At 39.4% G+C, this 12,754-nt stretch overlaps 1 protein-coding gene across 1 annotated transcript in view; it reads left to right on the plus strand.

The window, feature by feature from the left end:
• Nucleotides 1–12,754, plus strand: part of TMC3 (transmembrane channel like 3) — a 197,783-nt gene that overhangs the window by 75,542 nt on the left and 109,487 nt on the right. The window lies entirely within an intron of this gene.

The following is a 12,754-nucleotide window of genomic DNA, read 5'->3' on the forward strand; positions in this document are numbered from 1 at the left end:
ACATTTAAAATAGTGAGAGTTTTTCTAATGGGCATATGGAAAATCTCTCAAGCAACACAGACTTTAGTTTTTGCAACAGAAGAAATTCCTTTAATTAGATGAGAGTTGTAGCTGCTTAATCTGAATTTTATATGGAATATTTTCCTAAATATTTCAGGAGTTGATGATGAAGTGTGGTGCAGCACAGAGAAGAATCTTTATATAATTTTATATGTTGGTTAAAGAATTTATGACTGTGCAAAAATGCAATCCAACATAGTTTTTAAGTACACTAGAAACAAAAGTAAAATTAAATTTTGGAGTGTATCTGTGTTTAAATTTGTAGTTCCTTTCAATGTATTTTGTTTGAGGTGAGCTTTTATGCTAAAGGAAGGGCTTAGTAGCCATAGTTGTATATTCACTGAGTGAGGCTGATCTTGGAGCACATTTGTTGGGACAGGCTGGTGAGATGCTGTGCAGGGAGGGTGGTTATCCATAACCCTGCCTTTCTTCTCAAGAACAACACAGGAGCTGGGTACAGAGCATGGAACTGGCATTCAAGGGAGATTTACTGATTTGCGGGTTACCTTTTCTCTGTCTTCATTCTATAAATGTTATTTTTCAGACACCTGTTTGAAACTCACCCTGCAGTTGGTGCCTAAGTGGTTTTTGGATTCCTTCAGTTTTTTATGCAAGTTTCAGGTCAAATAAATTCTCAGAATCTAACATGTAAATTATTCAGACACATTTAATTTCAGCCTTTTTTTTTTTTTACTCAGTTACCATTTTTTTTATAACCAGTAGAAATGTATAGTCTGATGTGTTGTTTTAAACTTATAAGGAGGATACTCCTGATGTGTTTTGATTTGAGACTTATTTTACTAATGAACCTTTTGTTTACACTGTGCCATCAATGACATGTAAAAATTTATCAATGTGATCACAAAGCAGAAAAAACATTTCAGAAAAATCCAGTAGTATTTGGTTGTCCAACTTTTGAGATAGAAATGTTGAGATTTTGAAAGACTGATTTCTAAAGCCAGTTGAGATTTGTTCCTGAAAATGGGATTTCTGTGGAACCTCAGATGTTCATCATTATTATTAAATGTTCACTACTAAGAAATGAATTGTTGAATTCAAATGTTAAAATGGGGAGACTATTTTCCCTTGTAATTGATCAATAAATCATGTCCTTGATCTGAGGAAATTCTCCTTGAGTAATCCTCTTGTAATCACAACTGATGAGGCATGGTGGGTGATGGTGTATTTCTGTCTTCAGCAATCAGGTCGTGGCCATCAGAAAGCACATAAAACTGCAGGTCATTATCTTGAAGCATAAAAGATGTCAACCCTCTGCCAGGCCTGCAGCCTTCCAGATGTTCAATATCCTTGTCATTGTTTAATTTAGCAATCCAGGCAGCTGCTTTGCATGGTTTCAGTGAGATTTCCTGCAAAAAGCACAGGAGCAATGCTCTCCAGCAGCCACTGTGCAGGCTGCATATATTCCTTAAAATGCCCTCAGAAATGACAGACCACTTGAAGCTGAAGTTAGATAAAGCAAAATGTTAATTTGGTGAGTATTCCTCCTTTTGGCTTGAGCAAAGGTGACTTGGCAAACATATGTCAGCTTCAGGCTTTGTTCTCTGCTTTTTCTATTGTCAGGAATACAGTAATGCCAACGAGGAACTGAAAAGCCACTTGCAGTAATATTAGCTAATGTGATGCTGGCAGAGTGGGAAATCACCACTGTTCTGCTGGCAAAGGACATTTGTTTTGCTTCCTTTTATTACTCCTGAAGTCTCACTTTGGGAAGCAAACCGAGTTATCACTGCAGGAATCAAACGAGCTGAGTTAGAGGAGAGACATCACCTCTCTGGTTCAGGCATATGTCACCTGCACACACTGGTGGAGAGCTTCAGAGCTGTTTTTGTAATATCTGTGTGTTTTCCAATATGCTTCCTTTCTAAGTGTACTGAACAATTTGTAATCTATTTATTTTCTGTATCTGTAGAAGACTCTTTCTGCGCTTTACTGTAACTCACTGCTCCTCTGTATTTTGGTGTAAATGTTTGAGGCTGATTTGTTTAGTTTCATTTTTCTCAAGCATGGATGTTGTTCTGAGTGCAGTTATGAGAGAGAGTTAATTAGGCTTTGTGGTGAATTGCTTTATTGATTCTACAGATCATTCACTCTGCAAAACTGAAAACATTCATAAGCATGATGTAGTACTATAAGGGTGATTCGTAAACATCTTGAAGATCTATCTTTTAACCTGAAAAGTGATGTAAGTAATTAATAGACCTTAAGCTGCAAAAGACACCCCTCTCCCACCCCCTCAAAAAAAAAAAAAAACCCCAAATCAACCAATGAAACAAACAAACAAAAAATCCAGCCCAAAACAGCCAATCATCCAAAACCCCCCATAAATAATCCACCTCATGAACAACAGCAACAAAATACTCACCCGAGGGACTGATGAGATTAAGAAATATTGTGGGTTTGGTGTTAATATTTTTTAGAGTTTTTATGGTGACTATTTTATTTCTAGTGGTTGAAATTTATGAGTGACATTCATGGAATATGGCTAATATAATTAAAATAAATGTAGAAGAATGAAAAGAGATTACCAGCTGGCTAAAATCAGAGTTTTCTTAAGCTTAAGGTTGTGTTGATTACAAGAGAATGACAAGTATGCATTATCATCTTCATGTCTGAGATAAAGAGGATTTAGTTTGGATTCAAATGAATGAAGATTTGGAGTTGCTTGTGTCAGGGAGAAAAGTACCTGACAGAAGCTTCTGTTTGATGTGTATCAGAAACAAAAAGCTCAAGGTGAGTGTGAATATTGAAAATATAGATTCAGCCCAGGACCTTATCAGAGGTATAAGGACCATTGTGGATTTACTGCAAATCAGATAAAACTCAACTTGGAGGAATGCTGGCACTTAGAGAAATTACTATATTGTAGCTCACCCTCAAAACTGGTGTCAGTGGATCCAAAGGAATCTCTTCCTTATGCCACAAGTGTCTGGGCTACAGGTTCACTTCTGACTAGTGCAGTGAGGAAAATAGATAATTTTGTTTATTTTGTTTAGGTGGTGCAGAAACAACAACAGCAAATCCCCTTAAATAGTTGTTTAGATAATATCGTTCATTTAAAATTCACTGCTGCTAATTAAATTGTAGGTCTAACAAGCTAGGAGGTAAATTTTGGCAACGTACTAAACCACAACAATTATTAATGTAATTAAATTTAGTTATCTGTGTAGATGAGCAGAATGGTGCATTTAGTATAGCAGGAACATGTAGCTTAAGCTGTGTGGTGTAATGGAGTATAACATAAGAAAAAGTCATCACTTTTTCCCTTGAGCAGAACAGCAGCAGGAGGAGAGGGTGCCTCAAAGGCACATTTTGCAGCATTAGAACAGAAATTACTGATTGATAACAGAGGAAACTTAATACCCTTATTCTGACTTGCTATCTTTGTAGTAAAGCCAAGCTCTTAGAAACAGTTAATTATCACTTCAATACAAATATTTAGATGACAACTGTAAGCCTTCATCATTTCTGCACACATGTTAGAGAAATCTTTTGTTGTTTCAGTATGTGTGAAGGAGCAAGTTAAGATGAGCAAGTAAGAACAGATCTGACATCCCTAAAGTTACATCAGCAAAAGCAGTGGAGAGACAAGACAGGTTCTTTGGTCTCAGCCTTCGCCCCAGTTTAATTGAACATGGTGTGAATTATTGGTGAATTGTTGTGCCTCAGTCAGTACTTCTCTCCCATGCCTCAGAGTATGAATGAGCAGACACTGAAGAGAAGGGGAAAAACCTGCTTTTTTCCCTAGCTAATTATAAAATCTAGTTTTTAATCAAGGTTTTAGATGTGCTTAGTCTCTGATATTCTGGTTAGCAGTTTTGCATAAAGTTTGAGTTATTCTGCAGTGTCCAAAGGTGGTGGATTGATGTGAATTTCCCCTTCCTGGCACTGAGGTCCTGCAGCCATGTGTGGCCAGCACATTTCTGCAGCCTCTTTGATCAGCTGGCTGAGGTGAGTTAACATTGTCAGCATCCTCAAGGCACATTATTGATCCTGGAATCAGACTTCATCTTCCCCACCTCTCAGGTAGCTTTTCAGCTGCTGTGTGTTGCTCTCTGTGTGCTGCTGATGTTGTTGGCTTCAGCTGGGAACAGCTGGCGAGGATCACCTTCCTCTCGGCTGTCATGCTGCCTTTACAACCGATTTTTGGCAGGGCGAAGGATTGAGCTACATTCTGCAGCTAGGGAAGATGCTGACATGGCTAATTCCCATCCTTTTGTGGCTTTGCAAACTCACTGCCAAATGGCTGCAGTTCTGAATTGCTGCAGTGTACACAGAGGAAATGGTTCTCTTCGAGCCTACGGGTTGCTGGGGATTTAAAAGAAGTTTTCCAGGGATTGTGGACTTCTGTTGGGCAGTGTTTGACTACAGTTTCTGTTTGGAACTCGTGGTTTATTGTATGTATTTTCATGAGATGTGTTAGGAACAGATGTTCCTTTGGGAAAATAACCCTGTCCCTTGACAGTAATTTATTTTTTCCTTTTGTTTATGTGCCTGGAATTAAGGTCTATTCTGCCTCACCAAAAGTGCTGTTTGGCAGGGTTCTTGCACTGTGTCCTTTATTAGCAGTGAAGTAATAATATACTGTAAACAATTTCAAGCAAGCTGAAGAGCAGGACAATGCTATCCACATGTGCTGTAGAATGAAAAATCCTGAAGCAGGAATTGAGGGACTTCCTATGGAAGTGACTGTGCATTCTCAATATGCCTCATGTATTCTCCACACGGATTGAGAGGTGATGTTTATTCACACTCAGTTGCTGATTTATTCATAATATTTTGAGTTATTTATCCTTGGCTTCATACACACTGTATTTTTTGGTATTTTTATTGCAAAGCAGAAAAACAAGATTCTGAGATTTACAATATGTGTTTTTAACTCTATTTAACTCTGTTCCTTTGTTTCCTTTCTCCAAATATATTTTGTATAAATGAATTCAAGGGAAGGTCTTGACAAGGCTGTTTACTTTGACAACCATTTCAACAGTATATAATAGATGTATTTGTGGCAGTAAATTTGAAATATATAGTTGTGAATAATCACAATGGAGATGAAGGTTCTGCTTATCCTCTGGGGAAGCCCATAACCCGCCAAACACCTGAGAGTCCAGCCAGAATAGCTGGGAATTTGGATATTAAACGTTGCAATGCACCATGTGCAAGGATTATTTATGGAATGGTTCACAAGTAATATTTAATGATGCCTTTGAAAAAAAATCATTCAACTTGCCTGAAAAGGAAAAAAAATATCAGTGCATGTTTTGCTTTGACTATGAGTTACTTCTTGACTGTATGACCTCATAGGCAAAACAGTGCAGAAGGTGTCTGTATATTAATGCATGGAAACCAAATGCTTGTGAGGAAACCTCTAAGTGCATACCTGTTTTATTGGAAACTTCTAATAGTGTGCAAGCATTCTTAGTGTGATGGGATAGAAGGAAATAAGCAATAGGTGAGATCTGTCATGGTCTGCTGTAGCTGGTATTGATCCAAGCTCTCAATTGACCATTCCCCAGTATCATGCCAGGAAAAAGAGCTGTAGCTCATTTATTTTAGTGTTTGGTAAAACTTAACGTAAATTAGCCTAATGGGAGGATAGTCTGCTCTGAGAAGTGTTTTTTATATTTGATGTCCTGTAAAATGAAGTCTGTCCTCTTATTCCTCAGCTGACCCAGATTCTCTGGTTTGGAAAATTTAAGCTGTTGCCCTGTTCAATCTAATGTGTAACTTTAGCCCTGTCAAGGCACTGTGGGAATGAGGTGGCAGCAAAATCCAGGAAAACAGCAATCTGGAGACTTTTCCCTAAATTATCATTTACCTACTAGACTCATATTGTCTATCAAACACTCAAATGTACTTGATTTGACTCAGAATCCAAATCAGACCTTAAAACTAGACAAACAGCCAGACAGGAACTGTGAAGCTAGTGTGAATTCAGTGCAAGTGAGAGCCAGGGGGCTGCTGGAGCACAGGGTGATGTCCAGAGCAGGATATTGGCTCCAGGAGTTCATCTGAACGTGGCTGGTGTGAGTGATTAATGCCTGGGGCTGCTGGCTGATGTGCTGCACTGAGGGCAGAGGAAGGAAGGAAGAGAGGAGGGAGCGGGAATGTGGATGGAACAGCAAACCACAAAAACATCTCTTTGATCTCTGGGGGTAAGAAAAAAGCACTTAGCAGTGAAAGGATGGGAGTGGGGAAAGCTGTACTGCTGAACTATTTGAAGTTACATTGTAGGACCCCAAAGAAGCAAGCAGAGTAGTTATGATTGCATAATACCTTAACCCCAGCTCAGAACATTGAACAAACACAAAATACCTCACTACATAGATTCTCTACAAACTTCCTAAGCATAATGTTTCACCACCTTCCTATTTCATTAATTACCCAATGGGACTGATTTAGAGAAATTGCAAGAAAACACAATTGCACAACTGGAGTTGATTGGGTGTTTTCATAATCTTGGATATCCAAACTTGCATCATCATGGTGTATCATAACCTGCATTTTTTTGAAAAAACCTTTCTTTCCTTTGGTCATTTGGAGCCATTTTCCAGAAAAGGACCCTTGCTCATCCCTTGAGATTCTTTGTGGTTTCATAGTTTGTGAACTGTGTTCAGTTTAATAGCACATATGGTGTGTTGAGACTGACATAATTCCAAGGCTGGGCCACCACATGGTATTTAGGAAAGGAATTAGGGATGAACATATTGTTTGTTGCCAAAGAAATAAAGTCTGAACTCCTTCCTGGAAGGTAGGTGGCGGCACTGCTTGAAAGCTATAGACCATGAGACAGAGCAGTGGATCTTAAAGACTGGCAGGTCTGTGCAGAACATGTCCCATGGAGATATCAAAAAGTCCAGAAAGTCTCCATGTGAACTTTGTGGTTCTTCATGCTCTCCTCGCTTTCCTATCTCTCTCATTTCACCTCTTTTGAAACTGTCTCTGGCAGCCACATGAATGAATACAAAAATTATTTTTATCACTGGGCCTCAGTCTGAGATTGGGGTTCAGACTGGACTCCAGTGGGCTGGACATCAGCCCTGGGGCTGCTGTGTAACAGCTGATATGGTTCTTCTCCTTCTTGGCCACTCCTAAAGAGGTGAAATAAATGACATAAAATCGTGAAGTTTTGGACTGCAGCTGTTTGATCTTGTTAATGAGATGGGATTTTTTCAGCTGCGGGATGATGCCATAGATGTTTGTGGAGTGTCAATATTGGAGGTGATGGGAATTGCAAACCTTTGTGTCTTATCCTGTTTAGTACTTTCCCTATGTGACTGGCAGTCAGATTCTCTGGCTTTTGAAATTATTAAAACATACTTGTATTTCTAAAAAGAGAAAAAACAGCAGTCACTCTAGATTTTCAATTAGGTTTTTTATTCACTCAAGAAAATTCTAACTTAAAAACTGTTATAAACAGAATCCATATGAATGTTTTCATGTTTCCTTCCATAGTTTCCTATGTATTGCATTGCCCCAAAGAGATAAGAGAGATGACTCTTTGCAGCAGCACAAGCCGTCGAATCCCTCACAGGCACAGCCAAAATGTTGCCCTGCAGCATTTCAGCACAACACAGGGCAGCTTATTGCCATTAAACTATGGGGGTTTGTTCATTGTTCCTGTATAAATGTACCTCCCTCTTCCTGGAAAACTAAATTGTTTAAGTGCAAATGGGAATTTGTGTAGGCTGCAGGCAGCACCTTCATAGATCCTCAGCTGGACTTCTCTGAGGTCTCTTAAGGCACAGGATGCTGCTGACATTCCCAGCTGTCTCCTCTGAAGGGGGTGTGCAGCTGGATTACCTTTTTAAGGCTAGAAAGCAATTGAAATCACTGTTAGAACAGCTTTGGTTCATTTGGTTCCTGCATCCCCAAAGTGCAGAAGGATGGGCTGTTCCAGTGTAAGGCCTTGACTACAAGGATGCTGAAGCTCACCCCAAGCCAGCTCTGGGCTGCTGTTTTACTCTGTCCATCCTGACCCTGCCTGGGGGAGGTGTGAGGCTGAACTTTGTCCCCTGACACAGCAACCCTGCTGTAAAATTTCAGACCTTTCCTTATCTCAAAGGACAATTGCAGCTTCCTTTGAACCAAGGAATTTCTTGCAGCAACAAGGAAAACTAGGCATCTCCCAATGTCCTTTTCATTTCCCTCTTTCTTAGGATTTTTGGTTGGTATTGTGCCAAGGTCTTTCTTTTTACAACGAAGATAAAGTTGTTACTCAGATTTTTTTTTTTTTTTTGGCATAGAAGTGGATTTGCATAAATGTGATTTGCTATTCCAGTGCCAGCAAGTCTGAATGGAAACCTTTTGGGTTCTGCTGGGACCCTTTCCTGACTATGCAAATGTACAAGAAAAGAAATAATGAAAAAAACAAATTTTTTAAATGAAAAAAAAAAAATCTAAACAAAGGAATTTATTAAAAATGTCATTCAACTCTGCTGCTAATAGTTTCTCCTCTATGGCTTTTTCAAAAAATTGCTTATTAGAAAAACAACTACCACACTGAGGAGAAGAATTAGGGCTATTTCAAGCATATTATTTCACAGTTTCTTGCCAGTGGGAGACTTGGGGAGGGGGCTGGGGGTTTACAGTGGCTAGACAGACCATTAAATTGGTATTAAACACTTTTCCATATGAAGGAAGTTACCTTCTGCCAAAAATCCAGGAGCAGAGGGATTGGTTTCAATGCAAGTTGTGCTGGGATGGGGCTAGATAAACTTTGAAAAATTAAAAGGTCACTGGGGTCAGGGTGCAGGCTTCAGAGCCTGTCTGGCTGGCTTCCTTATAGACTCTTGGAGAGCTGGCACACCAAAGCAGCATGACGTCCTGCATAAACATTTGATCCTCCTGACCAGTTTTTTCCATGGTATTAACTTTCTTAGCATGAAAAAAAATATATAAAAATGACCAAAGCTGTTTTGTATCAATTTTCACTATGCAGAGGCACAGAAAGATTTCTGTGTTGTGTCCAAAGCAAAGGGGTGGGCAAAGGCAAAAAGAGCAGCTTGCCAAACTACTTACATAGATTCACAAACTGCTCTAGTTCCTAAAATAGCAGCTTAGCACAACAGAGGACGCCTCTGCAACTATGATAAAATACACTGTTACTGATTTTTCAGCTGGTTAACCAAGTGGAAAAGATAAATAATGTAAACCGTGCAAATCTAGGAAGATAGAAAAGAAAGGTAAATTATTCTTTTAGACACCCAAATCAAAGAAATTTTAGAGGGCTGGCTAAATCCCCAAAGTAAAGAGAACCTGGATGGAGCAAGAGAGACAGGTCCATGGCTGAAGGGGTTTGGCACCGTGTGAGGAAGGGCACAGGGACATTTTCACATTTTTTTGTGTGTCCTTGGCTTTGGGGACGGAAGTCAGTCCCGTGGCAGCTGGCTCAGCTCCAGGGCTAAGCTTTGTGTTGTCCTCTGGCCCCTGGACACCCTGGTGTCCCTTGAGACCTCGATGTGCAGCGCAGTTGTACTTGGTTTGGAAACAGGCAGCTATGGGCAGCAGTGTCCTGGAAATCTGAGCGTGGAGAGGCTGAAACCTTGGCTGGATGGATGCATTTCACTTTCCTGGAAGGCAGAGCCAAGAAGAATTAAGGATTGGCCCATTCCTTCTATTGTTAAGAACATCTCTTCTCCTGGCTTGGCTTTTGTGCAAATTGTGCTTCAAGTTCAAAATACTGATCTCAGCTTAGTAAAAGCAAACAAGCAGAAAATCTTCACTGTGCTGTTGTAAACTTTCTTTTAGATGCTGGAGGTTTGTTTTGTTATGCTTTAACACAGGACCTAGATTCTGGAAGGAACTGATGAAGTTCCTTGACAGAGCCTGACCATGAGAAATTGCGTTGGGCAGCTCGTTTCAGAGCACTCTGCATGGGACTCCTCCAGCACAGAGCTTTGTGCTTGGAAGCTGCTCTGCTAATTTCCTGAGGAATTTGTGTATCATATCTGCACTAGCTGATGGTATTGTAGCAGCAAAGCTTAACTCTGAGAGAATTTGGAGCCATTAAAGAGTGAAGCAGCTCAGGGGTCTGTATTGCCTGTACAGGATCATGGAGGTTTGTGGAATCTGCTGGTTCGTGGTATTGGAAAGAGAGAAAAGAATTGCTTTCTGTTTTAAAGCTTGAAGTTATTTTTTCCTGAATACATCCCTATTTACAGAGCTATTCTGATGTTCAATCTCTTCTGGATGTCCTCAAGGCCTGGATGCTGCCATCCTACACCTGTAATGCTACCAAAACCAGTTCTCCTCCTGGAGCTGTGGGAGACTTTGGTCATAGGCTTTATATGTACCCACAGGTAATGCATTGTTGGCTATGGATTCTTGGGATCAAAGTGCATTTTGGAGGTGGTAGCTCACATTTGGAGACATGCAGTCCTGCCATAAGGCTGGCAGAAAATTCACTATGTATTGGGGATGCTTGGGTTTTATTGCATAAAACTTCCACATCTGGTAATCAGAAAAAAAAAAAAGGGATATTCCATGTGATTTTCCCTTCCATGATATGACCTCTGGTGAGAGAGTAATAAAGGAAGAGACTTTAATGACATAGAAGACCAATGAAGGCTGCACATAAGAGGGGAAAGCAGGATCAAATGATGTGACAAAGTCAAGCAGAGAAGATTTAATATGTTGCACTAAAAGCTGAAAATAACTCAGAGAGAAGATAAAATCTCCAGCATGGGGGTGGAGGGGAGTAGAGCTTAAGGAAAAGAAGAGTGGAAACCACAGAAATGACCATAGTCCATTCTTATTTTAACCACTTGCAGGAAGGTGATGAGTCACCTCTTCCATTGCTCTTTGATTTATTAACAAGGTGAGTTTCCTGCAATGGAAATCAGAGCCAGCAGAACTGCCAGGGAGGGAGGAAGAGTGTGCACAGACCTCTCTGTAAGCTCTGCAAGAAGCAGGAGGAGAAGGAAACCCATTTGGATGGGGAGAGGAACATGACAGAAACACAGAAGTCAGAGAGCAAGAGTTATGTTGCCCCTCAGGAGGTGAACAATAAAAAAAAAATAATGTCAGGATTTCAGATATGGAATAGACACAGATAAATGAAACAATCTGAATGTAACTCCTTTTTGTGGATATCTGAGTGCAGAAAACTTCACTCTTGAAACTCTATTGCTCTGCTAGGTCAGTGGAAGGTCAGCTGTCCAAAAAGTTACAGTGCTATGTTAATTTGTTCCACCTTGGGCCTGAAGTCTATAATTAGGTGAAACAGGACTTTATGGAAACTTCTTTACTGAAGTAAAAGCTCAGATTTTCACATCCTGTCATTTACATGCCCTTTCTGGACCTGAGTAGCAGTCCTCCCAGAAAGCTTAAAAACTTTATCCTAAAAATATGTTAATAAATAAATATATGTCTAAATATATACCATGTAATATGGTTTTGTTTTTGGGTTTTTTTAGTTAACTGTTTTTTTTCTTTTTTTTTTAATTAATACCTTCTTTCTTGATAATGTTCTCAGAAATTGTAACAGACTTCACTGTCAATTGTTTTGCTCAGCAAAGGTTAAGACATTTCTGACAAAAATGCAGCCCAGCAGCTGAGCACATATATCTGCCTATGTGCTCCTTGCTCCTCTGGGGAAAAGGACAGGTCACTCCGAGGTACAGACATTCTTCCTTAGCTGAAGTGCTTGAGGCTTTGAACTGAAGTATTTTTATGTGTGGCTGTGTGGGTATTGTTACAAATAGATACTGCCTCGAGCATTGGCAGTGCAACAGGATAAAACTGGAAAATAGTCTTGAATAATTGCACAGCTGTAAATAAGATTGAATGTTCTCCATGTTCATTCTTCTGCATTGTCAGACATCCTTTCTAGAAATTCATAGCTCTGAAGTGTTGTTCACAGCAAATCAACAGAAAACCAGCTTGTAAATATTTTTTGCAGGTTTAACTGGGGTTCAAGCTGAGACCCTGTGTTCAAACACCTCCATTTCCATGAAGCTGCCTTCCATTCTGAGCTTTGCAGATCAGGCCAGTCATTATTAGCCCAGCATCATTCATCCTCATTCTTTTAGATAAAACATTCATGGTCATCGTGTTAATATTTGTTATGTGGGCTCATTTTATGTGGTGGGTTTTTTTCCAATTTCCTCTACTGCTTCAGTAACTCCTCCATTTCTTGCAAGACTTAATTTGAAACTATTTAAGTTTATTATTTCAACTTCCAAAGATGATTATTTGGCATTTGAGTAAACAACCTTAGCTATGCACTTGCTGACATTCCTCCATAATAACACTCTGCCCCTATTTTATAACTTATAGAATTGCTTTCTAATCCTTTTTATTGGTCTTTTTAAAAATAGCTTTCTTATATAATAGATAGTAACATTTGTTATAAAATGAAAGTAAAACCAATTAAATCCACCTTATTGTATTTACAAAAGATTGATGTGTGTAAAGTCTAACAGCTTATTTGGGGATTTTAATTTAAAAGTGCCCTGCAATAACATTCTCTTGTGTTCTGGGAACCAGCAGTAATGGAGAAGCCACTGCCTGCAGAGATGCTGAACTAAATTAAAGTATTGTGTGCTGGTATTTGAGCATCTGCCTCATACGTTAATCTCTGGGAAATGCTTGAAAATACCCTAAAGTAGCAGCCATTTCTTTGTTTAAGTTTGAAAGCTTTTTGTATCTATTCTCATTAATGCTCTAGTGCAGA

This window comes from Lonchura striata, chromosome 10 (genome assembly GCF_050655825.1).
Source record: "Lonchura striata isolate lonStrDom1 chromosome 10, ASM5065582v1, whole genome shotgun sequence".
NCBI classification, from domain to species: domain Eukaryota; kingdom Metazoa; phylum Chordata; class Aves; order Passeriformes; family Estrildidae; genus Lonchura; species Lonchura striata.